At 37.6% G+C, this 15,533-nt stretch overlaps 1 protein-coding gene across 4 annotated transcripts in view; it reads right to left on the reverse strand.

The window, feature by feature from the left end:
- Window positions 1-15,533, reverse strand: part of pknox2 (pbx/knotted 1 homeobox 2) — a 165,355-nt gene that overhangs the window by 78,706 nt on the left and 71,116 nt on the right. The window lies entirely within an intron of this gene.

The following is a 15,533-nucleotide window of genomic DNA, read 5'->3' on the forward strand; positions in this document are numbered from 1 at the left end:
AATTTACACTATACTAAAGATGACTAAAGATATTGTTTACCACAATAGCAAAGGTTCAACTGAAAATGGTCACTTTAAATACATAAACTTCAGATAGAGGTGAAAGATTTTTGTCCACCAAAACTGGCAGTAATTTGTTCCCATGTACAGAACTGATGTATTGATTTGATTAAGGAAATGTGAACCTTTCTGTAAGGAAAATGACCCCTTGGTAATAATGTTTTCTATTTATCTTGGATCTGACCTTTAAACATGACCATGTTTGCAATTATCTAAATGATCTAAGTCCACTGAGAGCTGAGGGGAAAATCCTGAACAGTGTTAGACGCAGCACCAGAACCCCCCTCCAGGCTGCATGGCCAACGATGTTTGAAGAGGAATTCTCCTGAACTCTTTGGGAGGTGTGAATATGCTGTAAATTGGACATGTTCTACCAAACTTAAAGTAAAATATCACTTTAAATGGACCCAGGCATCTGCAGAAGGTCCTGTTGCACTGCCAGCCCCCCCCATCACCACCACCTATACACACACATACACACTCCCTCACAATGAGATCAGCAGAAGGGAATATTTGAGGAGAGTGGTGGGGGATTAATGAGAAGGGGATTAGCAGGTGGGTGGCTCTCTCTCTCTATGTATGTGTGTGTGTGTGTGTGTGTGTGTGTGCGTGCGTGTGTATGTGTGTGTGCATGTGCAGTGTTAGCCACTTGAGTGTCAGCAGAGATCTAGTTGAGGAGGGGAGGGTGGTGCGTTTGTCCTGGAGGTAGAAGGCAGGCAGGCAAAGAGCTGCTGCAGGCCAGACAGAAGCAGGGGATGACTGAGCAGACTGGCATGTACGACAAGTCTGCATCAGGGAGCCCAGCCAGGGTAATGACAGGTCACACTGTTTGAGCATGCAAAGCAGGGAGGAAAGAGGAGACATCTGGCAGCTTGGTTTGGTAGTGATGGCTATGTTACAGCCAAACTTACTACTTACTCTCGACATACTACGAGAAGCTCTCTATAAAATGTATCACGTGTTTGTATGTTTTACAAATACGTGTAAGATGTGTAAAAAACCTTTTTTGTTCCATGTTAAGATACCTCTGAATGTTTTCTACATTGTTTACTGCCAACACCATCAGAACTGAGATATACTGTACATTGGTAATATGGGTGTGACTAGCTACTGTGTGTTTATGTTTATGTCATAAAAATATCTGTCCACTCTTAGAAATAAAGGTTTCAAAAGGGTTTATCCCAGAGGGCTTAGGTTCTACCCAGAACCATTTGCCTCTAGAGAACCCTCTTTTCAGAAAGGGTTTGTCAAACATTCTTAAAACTAACTAACTAAAACCACTGGTTAGTGGGAGAGATCTGAGGAGAATGTAGTCAGTTACTATTTTTAGAGTCCCCTTGGTGGGTTCTAGATGAAAACTTTAAACTATGAAAGGTTTTTTGATAGAGCCCCCTGGGTGGGATCTAGGTTAAATCCTTGAAATATAAAAAAGTCCTGATAGAATTCCCTTGGTGGGTTCCAGAAGAAACCCTAGGAATATAAATGGGTTCTCAGTAGAACCTCCTGAGTGGGTTGAAGATGACACCCTTGGACTATGAGAGAGTTCTCGATAGAACCCCCGAGTGGGTTCTCGTTGGAATATTAAAAGGTTCTTGGTAGAATCCCCTGGGTGGGCTATGAATGGATTCTCAGTAGAACCTTCTGTGTGAATTCTGGATGAAACCCTTAGAATAGTTCTCGGTAGAATCCCTTGGGGTAGGTTCTTGTTAACACCCTTAGAGGGGGGGAAGGTCTGGATAGAGGACTCAGAGAGGGTTCTGGGTGGAGGTCTAGGCACAAAAACCACTTGGTTATGTGCAAGAAAAGACCATGTTTGGCTTAAAATACCTGCCTTTACCATCAAGGCTGGAAATGCCACCAGTGTCTTACTAAATAACACCCACTTTTGGTGGCACAATCCCCGCTGGAAAAGCCGCAGATGTCTCACTTAAAACATCTACTTTTTCAGTTTGTCTCAAACAGGTGTCTGCAGTTGGCAGCCGTTTTGCTGTGCACGTGTATAGTCATGAGTACACATTCATACTGCAGCATCCTTGAGCAAAAATACATTTCAGTGCACATACATGCAACATGAGTCAAGCTTTATTCTGCACTGACCAACAAATCTGCTGAAAACTGATCAAAAGTGATTGAGGATGGGGATTCTGAATGTTTGATTATGTACAGCTCTGTGTTCTTAGCCTGCAGCTATTTGTTTACATTTAGTCAGAGTGCATCATTGGCAGTCCTGCAGCTCTGGCTGCTCACAGCTCCTGATCACTCTCAACAGTCACTTGGATCATTTGATACTGAAGACAATACAAAGGCAGTAAAAAGACAGAATTCTTCTGACTGTAGCAGTGTTTACATGATGTATGTATTTGTCTGCGCTATGACTCTGAGAAGTGGTGTGATGTTTCTGGCAAATTGTGATCTAGTACTACAGCCAGGCAAAATATACTGTATAGTCCATATTGCAAATATGTGAATGCTGTTTGTATCTGTTCAGAGCGTATTATCTGTTCATATCCGAATGAGATATTCATGTTTGTTTCCATTCCCAGAAGGTGACATAAGAAGCTGGTAAATGTTCCCTTTACATAACCAAATGCTCTTTAGATACAATCTATGAACTGCACAGCAGTGTATGGATACCATCAGATTTCTTTTTTTTTTCCATATAAGCTCACAGAAATAGAAGTGCAGTAGATTCAAAACTGGAGCTAGAAGAAGGCAGAGGAAAACAAACAGAGGCTGTATTAGAGCTGGAGTGGTCTGAGATGGAGGTAAAGGCGACAGCTCGATGACTGGAAACGTTTGCTTTTAGTGGCACTGAGTAAATTAAAAATTCATATAATTCTTGATGGAAACGTAACATAAAAATGGGTACCTGCTTTTTTAAAATAAATATTCTATGATTCAATGTCAGTGGCAGATAAAATAGGTTTAACATGGTGTTTAACCCTTTGACACCTGGATTGACATTAGCTTTCTTGTGCTGTGGTCAGATGTCTTGCATAAGCTATTTGATCCAAACTTCAGCAGATGGTTAGACTTCTTTCTAAAACCTGCAAAAAAAAGGCAATGAGCAACTTGGCAAGAAATATCCCACAAATTGTTTGAAATAAGTAATATGAGACAAGAAAATTACCTTAAAATAGTTTTATAAATGAGGGAATTGTTCTGATTATTAGAAAATAACCTAATATTATTATCCAACCTAAAAAGTGAAACATGTTCAAAACTATATTTATAAAGATAATAACAATATATTTTAAATAATGTTGTAAAAAAATCACTCAATATTTTTCAGCACTTTTTTAAATGTCCTTTTTTTCTTTTTTTTGTTGCATATTTTCAGGTAATTTTCTTTAAACTTTTTTTTACTAATTATTTGCTCATTCATTTGCTCTATCTACTATCTATTTTTTTTCTTTCTTATTTTACTTGTTGTTTTCCTGTAACTTTGTTACTAATTTCCTGCTAATTTTTGGTTTGGTTTTGGTAAGTTGGTAAGTTGATCATTGCCTTCGAATAATTTTCTTTGAAAAATCATGGGGAAAAAGCAAAGACCATCTTGCCAAGAAATTAGAATTAGTAGAAAACTATCTCAAAATGAGTTGAAAAAGGGAGGAAAGGTTTGATGAATATCAAATAACTAGGGACAATATCAACAAAACTATATTCATATTTATTTTATTATGTTACAGAAAAAAAAATATTCAGAAAATCTATTTATCTACCTGTCTGTCTTTGTTTTTTTTTTGTTTGTTTGTTTTTTCCTTCTTATTTTCTAGTTGTTTTCTTGCAACAGTTTTTTTTCCACTAATTTTGGGACGTTTTGGTAAGTTGATCATTGCCTTCGTCATATTTTTGAAAGTAATCAAACTGTAAGTAATAAACTAAAAAAAACTCAAAGTAATCAACAAATCTGCTCAGGTTACAAAGGGTTAAAAGAAATCAAGCCAGTGTGCCTGGGTTTCAAAGGGTTAAAGACAGTAACTGCGATCACCATGGATAACGTGGATTATCCACTACAGAGCACATCTGATAGCACGGCCTGTTAAAGAAAAACTTCCGAAATTTAATACCTCAGTGCCCAGCAGCCATAGGTCATATAAACAAAAAGAAAAAGCGAGTAAGAATAATCAGAAAGAAACAATCTGCTAGCTCGCTAGAGAAGACGATTTTTGCTTGTGTTATTTGGAGGTGATGGTACCTGGTGACGAACAGCCCTTCAGGATCTCAAGCTCTTTCTGAGAGGATTACACAACATGAAAGCAGCAAGACAACGCTGCTCACTCTGCAGAGCAAACACAGCTACCCAAACTGACAGCGCACACAAACCAACAGTGTAACAGTGAGCTGAGAACAGGTATGTGCCCAGTCAGATTATCACGTGTGTGGGAAATGAAAAAAAAAATAGTGCACGTATCATGTCAAACTGCAAAATAATGTCAAGTAAATCTGTGCAAATTAGTCGCTGCCCCACCAATTTTTCCCATCTAAAAAACGCCACTGAATGTGGGGACCAAATAACGAGGCCAGCAGCAGCAGCGGTGTTTGCTGCTCTTGGCTGAACGGCCTCTGTTTGTCTTAGTGTCGGGGGGCAAAGAGAGCCGGCAGCCGAATGGAATTCTTGGAAACACCAAACAAACCCATATTAAATTTCCCCTGAAATGCCATGGGGAGAGGCATGGAGCATGCGTGGCAGGGGAGGACGGACAGAGAAGTGGACAACACAAATCCAGAGACGCGAGCAGGAGAGGGAGGGAAAGGAGGGGGGTGGGTGTCTAGAGAGCTCTAAATAAAAGGGAAAGTTGGAGAGAAAGGAGCTGGAAGACGAGGAGAGGCAGGGAAAGAGATGTTTGCAGGCTGTGTGGTGGACATGGAGAATGTTGAGGAGACTGGAGAGAGCCCAGTCAGGCAGGAGGTAAAGGACAAGTTGTTAGACCAGAAAAGAAAGAAACTGTGGCAGTATGAGTACACATCAACCAAGCATGAGAAAGAGTTCATAAAAGAGTTCACCTTCAAATTCTGCAGGAGCCTCCCTTCCAAGGAACTGAAAACAAGTTTACACACGAACTGTACTAACCTGAAACTTTGAAGTACTTGTACTTTATTTTATTTTATGAAACTCTATACTTTTACTTCACGTTAACTCAGAGGGAAACAATGTACTTTTTGCTGTCCTACATTGCTCTGACACGAAGGCTGGATTTACACTACATGGTTCAAGGGGCCTAGTTTTATTTTTTTTTCCTCTCATGTGGCACAGATCAGATATGTATCATGAACATGTAAGCAGGAAAAAAAGAATATGACATTGGATATTTTTAGTTTGATTTCAGGTCCCATTGACCACGTTCACACAAGTGGCCCAAATCGGATTTTTCTCACCCCTATGTGACCCAGATGTGATTGATTATTGACAATGTGAACAACGCAAAATCACATGGAATATGATATTTTCAAATCAGATTTGGGCCACTTTCATTAATGGTTCTAAATCAGATACAAATCTATTTTTATCTGATGTCTTACACTATTTAAATTTACAATTTATAACTTTTACTCTTCCTTTATGTTAACTGTTTTGCACCAAAATACCAAGTAAAATTCCTTGTATATGTTAATGTACTTGGCAATAAAATCCAATTCTGAGTAAATTTGGGTTGGTGGATAGGTCCAGAAACACAGGACTTTACCCCAGGACACCAGTATTCAGAACCATGTGAAACCTAGTGAATTATGAGTTATTTTAGGGTCTGACGAAACCACGTTCGACAAACTAATGAACTTTACGTTAACAGCATCCTGTTCTCACAAACTTTTCAGAAGTTTTTCTATGTTAAGTAATGCGCTCAAATTTGGACATATCATTTGGACATATAGGAATATACAAAACAGCAATATATTTGACTAAAAAGCATTAAATAATTTACTTGTTGGATAAATTTTGATGATTAGTGACATTAAAATTAGAAAAACACTAAAATTAGAAAAAAATACCTAATAATCTGTATTTTGTCATATATTAATACTGTAAAACATTACACTGGTTAGAGGAGGTAATGTAATGAATTCAGCGGTAGCTCAGACTGGTATAGTCATGATTGATACATTCATTTGTGTGTCATGTGAACTATCTGATGGTAAAGGTATTCTTAAACCTTAATTTAGTATGCAGTATGCAGTACATGACTACAGTACAGATAGAGTGTGCAGTAGGCAGTATGTAGTGTGCATGTTAGTCTGTGATTTTGAACCCAGCCTCTGTCTCCGCTGAAAGGAAAGTCAGAGTGTTGGAGCTCTGACAGTCTCTAAAAGCATGTTTATTCCCATGTGAGAGGGTTTCTGTGTGGGTACCTGTGATGAAGCTCAGCTAGAGTCTCCTACAAGTGGCTCTCCTAGTGTTTGTGGGGGAGTGTCAGTGCATGTCATTGCCCAGCTGCTCCTGTGCTGTCATAGTGGCGAAGCTAACGTGACTGTTCGTCAACTTTGAGTATCTAGTGAAGCTGAATATAGCACAGGTATGAGCAAGTGTTGTGTTTACTGCCACAGAGGAGAAATTAATCTCTTATTCATGTGCTAAGCCGTCCCTTCAAGCTACGCCATGCTGAATGAGCTTAGAAAAAGGTCAAAAGGTGCAAAAACTGTTCAAAACTGAAACAAAAAAGAATGGAAAACACTACTTATTACTTTAAAATTATGTACATGTAACCCTCAGTAACTCCCCAGCTCAGAATCTGATCCCTTATGAAAATAAGAGCAGGTACCCATATAGCAAGTGCACAAGAGAGTTACAGTGGCCAAGCGGCTAACTTCCTGCTCTTTGCTTAAATGAATGGACATAAAAAGAATTAAGTCATGCAGCTCTTCTAGACTGTAGAAATGTTATTGGACTGCGTGGATCAAATTACGATTATGAAATGAATCATTTTGCAGAGTTTTGATGCTCAAAAAGTGCTTCCACTAATTTATAGATACCCTTTTTACAATGTAAATCATTGAATCTTTGTGGGCCCCATGGCACCACGAGACCAACCCTGACGTTGTAATTTCAATGTTTGGCCTCTTTGCAAAACTGGCTTTAAAGCCAGGTACTGTTCCCAAGGGCCTGGTTTCAGCAGGGAAGAGCTCTGACTGTTATTTTGTCTTGGGAATCAAATCACACAAAAAATCTTAACATGTATTTTAGGGCCTTGGATGCATGATAAAAAGCATCTAAAATGATCAGACATTAGCCTCAATCCAATTTTGAAATACTGTCATTTTAGTTTTTTCAGTTTCCTGAGGCTGGGTTGATTTGGGCGTTGTTATCCCACATCCATATCACCTAATATGGATAAAGCCAATCAAACATTCACAGACAGCTGTCAGTTGATACTTATGTTGCATGTCAAACTGAAATCTCTGAAAGCTCCTTTCAATAGGGTGTGTTTGGAAACACTCACTCTGAGTGTCAGAGCGCACTCTGACACAAACTGCGCTGTTCATAAATTCGGAGCGCTGTTAGAATGCACCATTCAGTTATTCAGAGCAACGCACTCTGGGAGTGTCAGAGTGCATCCTGGAGCAGCAAAGCGCCGAACAACGATGTGTAATGAACTTAACTATTGGTTAATTAATGAAGAAACAGAATGCTCCATGGCTTCTCTCATTTTAGTGTAGGACACACGATTAGCTTCAGATTAGAGAATCTTAAAGTAGAGATTGAATAATAGCGTTCTTAGCAATTCTCTATCATTCAATCATTCAGTTAATTTTACTGAAACCAGCAACAAAGAAGACAGTAACATCAGCAGAGCAAACAAGAGAGATGCAAACCAGAGGTTTAAATAAACTGATTGTATTTCACATCTTTAAAGAGCAACAATTTTGTTAAAAAGTATTACGGTAAGATACTGTTGCAAAAAGACACCTTCCGCAGCAGTATGATATGCTGCCAGGCGGCATCAGTTTGTCACATGGCTGGATGGAACCTTTTGGGGTGTACAGCATCTGGTTGAAACACTGCCGTAAAAAACCTAGAATAAGGAGCGCGAAAGTGCATATAGAGCAGGCGGGAGGGGCGGTGTATGAGTCTCACAATCCCCCGGGCTTTCACCCAGGAGGTCGGTGTTATTATATTATTATATATTAATGTAGAGTCAAACCATGACACTTCAGGAGGATACCTCAAGTGTAATATGTGGACGCAGTCCACCGACAAAGCGATGATATGTTACAACTTGGGATGAGAATGTGTTAACTCCTCATAAACGTGTGTTTGCAGGTGTGAAAAATGTATGAACAGTTGTATGAACCAGTCAACACCAACGCTTCTGACGTGAGTTTAATATAGCCAGCTATAGTGAAAGGAAGTTAAAAAGACAAAAAAACGGAAAAGGAACAAACAAACAAAAATGTATAGGTCATGTTGGGTCAATCCAGACCAACAAACATTTTACAAGAAAAAGTTTCTACTTCTTTCATCCTTCTGGTGCCACATTGAGCCAGATTTTACATCTATACATCTACCAGCAAATATGTGATATATGACTAGAACTGTTTTATTCTATGAGACAATAAATAAATGTTTACTGCTCAAAAAAGTTTTTTTTACTCTTTAAAGGAGAGAGTGGACAGTGGCAAAGAAGATAAAGCCACACCAGTCTGCAGGCAATAGGCAACACATCAAAGGTACATACAAACACATATGCCGTGAGCCTACTCAACGCCAACATTTACTGCCATTATCATCGGTTTTGCCACCAATATACAAATATGACTGTTATTGCCACTTACAAAAACAAACAATATTTGCATGTAACATTACATGCTAAATCACATTTATTACTTTTATGTCTATTACAATTGCTATTTGTTATTGTTGCCATTATTGTTGCTGTGCACTTCTCCCCCTCTCTTTCTAACTCTCTTTCTCTTCTCTCCCTTTTCTGTTTCCTATAAATCATTTTTAGTCATTTTAGTATTTTTTATCTATTTATTTATCTATTTATCTATAGTAATTTATTTGTTTTTTGATGACATCGATTGCACGTCTGTCCGTCCTGGAAGAAGGATTGCTCGTCCTGAGGTTTCTAGCATTTTGTTTCCCTGTTATAGGTTTTTTTGGGGGGAGTTTTTCCTTAGTCAATGCCCAAGTCTAAGGGCAGAGGGATGTCGTTTGCTTTAAAGCCCTCTGAGGCAAATTGAGATTTGTGATAATGGGCTTTATAAATAAATTTGACTTGACTTAGCGATACACCATTACAAATGGGAAAAATGTATAGTATACAAGATACAATAGTGGAAACAGACATGTAGGAGCAAATAATTACAGAATTAATAAAAGAGAGCATTTCTTACAAATAGTAGTTATCCCTGATATAATTATTCAGTGTCCATTGCCTGAATGGCATTGGGAATAATGGACTTCCTATAAATATTACAACTGTTATTTGGGACCCAAACCCACAAAGATGCATACACACGGTGCATCGGCATCAGCCTGCCCGAGAACTTTTGACAAACCAGAGCTTCACTCATGAGCCAGCTTGAGGTCTACTCTGAGGAACTACAGCTTCACATTCTCTCTCTCCGTCACCCCCTTTTTCTCCCCCAGTCTCTCGCTCTCTCGGCTGAGGGGACATCTGGAGCACATTAAGGCACTAAGGACATTGGATCTCCCCAGAGCGCCCGGCTGGATGGGTGGCCCACTGCAGCCCCCTTTCAGCAGCAGGGCCCAGCCCTACCTGATTGATAGAGGAGCCCCACACGCACACTTAACACTCACACACACCGACAAATCCCACACAGTTGACATACAGCATGGACCATTGAAACACTGGCTGTGCTGCTAACATGGATTAGTATGGACACATGTACTTCCACCTTTCACTGTGTTTACTTTGGCCCATCAATCATGCACTGGCTGCATTATAGACTTTATGTGCTGCACATTTTTACAATACTTTACAGGTGAAGTTAGATCTGGTGTGATGAAGTGCAGAGTTTTATGAATTGGTCATCAGTTTTCTTTAAAATATATGGGAAGAGGGCAACTAAGAAAGAAATTAGTAAAACAAACAGCAAGCAAAAAAACAACCCCCTGGAAATGAGCAAAAAATAAATAAAAAAAACAAACAAGGAAATGACCTGAAAAAATATAGATTATATATAATTATATAAAAATAGATTTTAAAAAATGATATATATATATATATATATGTATGTAATTATGGTAATCATAAACATAGTTATATTTACAATTGTTTTCCCTAGCTTTCCTCTATTTTTTTTGCTATACATTTCACCGAGCTTTTTTAAAAATATTTTTCATTTTTATTTTTTTATTATTTAAATTCTATTGGAAATCAATATCTCCCCCCTGCTTCCAAAAGTGTTTAATGACATGGTTTCTTGTCATTACCTCGAGCAGATTCAGTACATTCTGTTAGACTCTCACGCCAAGTTTAATAAGATTTGGGGTCCTTTCATAGAAGATAACAGGAGGGAGAGATCACAATCTGTGAATGGATTGTCCTGCTCAGCTGTACTCTACAATTTTTTTTTTTGTATTCTCACCCTGGAACTTTATTACCCTAGCTTGCACGGGGCCTGCCTTGATCCCCTTTGGTACTGGTCTCTTGCATCTTATTTCTGACTCCCAAATTTATGAATTGTTGCTCTGAGTGTACATGTACATTTTATTTTCTTTGGTTTGTCTGAGTGCTGGCAGTCTGTCTATTTTGTTTATTTTTATTTTTGTTTGTTTGTTTGTTTGCTGCTCTTTTTTGGCATTTTCTCTGTTGTATTTACTTGTAAGTAAACAACTGAAACGTTGGTGGTGCTGCTAACATGCATTAGTATGAAAAAATGTTCTTCCACCCATTATTGTGTTTACTTTGGCCTTGCAATGATGCATTGGTTGCATGATAGACTTCATGTGCTGCACATTTCCACAATTTACTACAAATGAAGCTAAAGCTGCTGTGATGAGTTGCATTGTAGTAAAAATTGGTAATCAATAAACACAAACTGGCTTGCTTTTAACTATTTGAAAGTACAAGAAAATTACCTGAAAAGAATATAATTTTCTGTGACATAAAAAAATATGTAATAATATGTAATTATCGTCATCATAGTTATATTTAGAATAATTTTCGCTAGCCTTTATATTTTTTTCCTAGGCATTTTCCCCATATTTTTTGAAAGAAATCAATTGGATGAGAGTTGAAAGGTTTTAACACTTGTGAAAGGTGTCTGAAAGCAGCACAAGGAAAGTGATGTCGATACAAGTTTGAAAGGGTTAATACAAGTTAACAACTGCAGACATATGGAGGCAATATCACAACATGAATACAACTCTGTACTTTATTGACAGAGTGCAATTTCTACATTGTCTGAAGATTTTCAAAGCATTCTCTGACACCTCATTCACACAAATAAAGATGGGAATCAAAGCACATCTTGTTTTCTGAGTTGTGTTTCATTAAAGCAAAGGAAAGACATTTCTATAGGAATTTTTTTTTCAGCAGATGCTCCGCACACGACGAGAAAACACAAACTTTTTCAAAGGAGGAAAGTTCAAAGAACCTCCTCATTTCTAGTAAATTGCTTTGCCTGATTTGCCATTTCAAATAAATTGCAGTGTTGGCCAAAATTTGCAATTCACAGGAAGTCGTCCCCTCAGCCGCACAGAAGACGTTAATCCATATTTCACGTTTGAATATAAGATGGAAGCGGAGAGAAAGGAAAGGAAAAGGGAAGATAGGTAACTCCTTGCCAGGAGATGAGGAGCAGGGAGGGGAGGGGTGGCGGGAAAAGCTGTGGGAGTGGAGAAAAGGCGAGAGAATGGGAAGAAACAGGCGCCATTTAGAGTAAATGGCATCCAAAAACCCTCTCCAATTATCTTTGCCTACCATGCCAGTGAGACTGACTTAATTAAAACGACTTGAGAGGGAGGGGAGAGAGGAAGGAACTGCCAGTGATTGAGGGGGCAGGCAGGCGACGTATCTGCACCGAAACACAAAGCTCAGGCATCGCGCAGGCTGTCGACCACTCTCCCTTTTCAATTCCCGACTTCAAAAGAGAATAAAGAAATAATAATAAAAAAGAGAGGGGGCTCTCACCATTCGCAGCCATGTAATTGCACTATTTAAATCCTACATTTTTATCATTGTTAGAATTTTCGTTGGGGTGTGTGTGTGTGTGTGTGTGTGTGTGTGTATAAAAATGGATAATAAAACTGCCTTTTTTTTGTTCTTGTCTCAGCCCCCCCCTCCATAATCCTTCTGCTTTTTTCTGAGAAAAACCTCTGACAGTGACCTTTTCGTATGAGGTCTGTTACTATGGAAACCACGTCCAGCCCCTCTATGTTTGGTGTTTTCTTGTCATCGGGCAGCCAAAACTGGCCCACTTGTGACTAAGAGGAAGAATGCATCACATTTAAAGGTTTGTCCCTGTGTCTTTTATTTCATGTTTCCACTCATGTGCATCCACAGTGCAGGCCTGGGAGAAAGCAGGGAGCGTCCGCCGCCCACGCACACCGTCCGGCCTGTCTCACGTTTGTGTTTGACTTGTGCACCTGACTGTTGCATAAGGAGACCACAAAGCATCAAGGCATCACCTGAGACAGTTAGTCTGATCATGCATCTTTAGAATTGCACATTAAGATATAAAACATAAAGTATGAATTGTTTTATAAAATGTTAAATGGTTAATCCCGGTTGGTGAGCAACTAGATACAGGTCACTAAATTACAAAATAAATGTAACGTAATGTAATGTAATGTAATGTGTAATTAAGTTACAGTTACTAATCAAAATAATGGTGATTAAAGGGGTTACACCCTAATATATGATATCTTTTAAAAGGTTATATGTAAGATAAAACAGGAATGCCTTCTTTTGCCAGAGTTTTAAGCTTCATTGTCCAGTTTAAAACAGTAATTAAAAAAGTAATCAAAAAGTAACCTAATTTAATAAGTTACATTACTTGGATGAAGTAATTAAAAAGTAAAATCACACTTTTAACAGTGTTACAAATCTGTAACCTATTGCATTTCAAATGTAACCATCCCATCACTGTCTTTAACCATTGGCTTATATTGCAGGCAACCCACTTTTTTATTAACAGTACCTTTAGTGATTTAGTGATACTTTTATTTATTTATTCATTCAACCACTGTGGTATTTAAGCTGGTATCTCAGCTTTGAAAAGTAATTTATGTCTGATATTATTCCACAAAAAAGTTTTATTACATTATTTTAAAAAAATCACAATAACCACTGCATAATATAATGTTTTTTATGATGTATGCTTTGTCTCAACAGTTTGTTACAAAAATTAACATTGCATGTTACATTGTAACACTCATGTTAGGCTGCTATATTTAGTGGTGCTCTTTGTATCAAAAACTCAGCTACTCCAGTTTAGAGTGAAAAAAACAACCTTTGGTGATATGTATTTTTCCTGCTTTAAAAAAAAATGTCATAAGGCTTTCGTTTTGAAAATTTGCTACAAACCTAAATCATTCTGTTGGCCAGTCATCAAATTTGGCTACTGCAGCCACAGGGCAGGATTGTTTTTTGGGTTGTTTTTTTTTAACTTGGCATTTGGCTTTTATATTTAAGACCTGCTGCAATTCTAAATCATCATTCTGCTGCTCTGCTGCTCAGGCCAGGATTTACTGTATTTTGTAGTTCATCTTAAAAGCAATGGGTTTCATATTAAATACATTATTATTATTATTATTATTATTATTAGCAGTAGTAGTAGCAATAGTAATAGTAGTAGTAGTAGTAGCAATAGTAGTTGTAGTAGTAGTAATAAAAACTACATATAAACCTTTGATACCTGAGGAAATTTTCTTGATTTCTTTCAAAAACCTTGGAAGAGGCTGACGAGCATTTCAATAAACAACAGCAAGAGAGAATAGCAAGAACTTTTACAGTTACAGGGAAATAACAAAAACAAAAAAAACAATGAAAAAGAATGAAAATGACATTAAGCATGTGAAAAATATATTACTTTAATTTAATTATAAATGTGTTTTTCTGGACACTTTCCCCTGATTTAAAAAAAAAAATGTAATATGTAACGTAATATGTAAAAATGTAATACTCCTCCCCCCGGCTAATTTTCAGAGCATTTCCTTGTCACTGTTCATTTTTGAGAAGTTGCTCATTATATTGTTTTTTAATGGATGAAAACCAGTTTGTTCAAGTTTCAGAGGTTTAAATGCTTATGAAAGGCATCTGAATGCAGCTCAAGAAAACTGGTGTAAAAGAGCTGCATATAAAACAGAAGCACACAAGTTACAGTATATATCAAGAGCTCGTATTAGGTTTGAATCCGTCATTAAAAAGATCAATAAAAGTCTTATCACACAATACTACAGTATATCCTACAGTATTATAGCCCAGGACAGGAGGTTGGAAAGTACCATTAAAGTGCAATAAAGTTCAGGTGGTGCTGATGAATGTTTAATATATGTGCATGCATTTCCATCTAAATATGAGCATCAAGCCAGTTTGGATCTAAACTGTGCTGCTTTCCAAATAGTTTGATTACTGGCTGTACTTTAAGAAAACATGCCAGTGAAGTGAAATTCTGTTTGTACCAAACTATGTGCTGCTGATGTCAAGTCCTTCTCCATGAACGCACACATATATTCACACTCGCGCACACAAGCACACACACTCCTCTCACACCTTGATCAGCCAATACACAGTAGCTGCTCATGTGTCGCAGCTAACACCTGTTACTGTGCTTTTGTCTTGCGAACTTATTGTAATAGACTGTACGGTATTTCTCACTCAACACAACACAAACTCAGGCTGTTTCATCAAATGTGTTTGCACAGAAGGTTGGTGGGCGCTATAATTTGAAGTTTAAGTGTGAGAATACACTGTAGATGATAATTGCCAGAACTGGGCAACCACTGGCTAGAAAAAGTAGGCAGCTTGGATGTACATCAAAGTAAAAAAACGAACAAACAAAAAAAAACAGCATTGATTAAAACTTTAAAATGACCTGTTGGTGCATTTGCGCAAAACTTAATGTATTCTTAAGTCACTGCAAAACCTGACATTTTAGAAAGCAGAGGAAGAAATCATTTTGACTTGTTAAAAACAAACTCCTCTGAGACAACACACTGGTTTTAAGCCCTTAAGGCCCGCTTTATTTACACACACTTGTATTGCTCTGCGGACAAAATGCGCTTTTCAAAATCAAGCTTTAAAAAAATATTATACATAAATATTATTTTCTGTTTTCATTGAGTAATTTTTTTTACCAATCATAAATATCAAATATTCATTAATGTTCAGAATTTCAACCCTTTAAATGCTGATTTTGTCATGATGCCACTATGTTTTTAGAATAAAATAATAATAATAAAATAAATAAGAAACCCAAACAAATTCATTATTTATATTATTTATATACACTACATGCTAAGTAGATTATTTTATTAGTGTCACAGCCTGGGATATGTCAATGAT

The sequence above is a fragment of the Plectropomus leopardus genome, chromosome 15 (genome assembly GCF_026936395.1).
Source record: "Plectropomus leopardus strain MGB_pleo_1.0 chromosome 15, ASM2693639v1, whole genome shotgun sequence".
In the NCBI taxonomy this organism is placed as follows: domain Eukaryota; kingdom Metazoa; phylum Chordata; class Actinopteri; order Perciformes; family Serranidae; genus Plectropomus; species Plectropomus leopardus.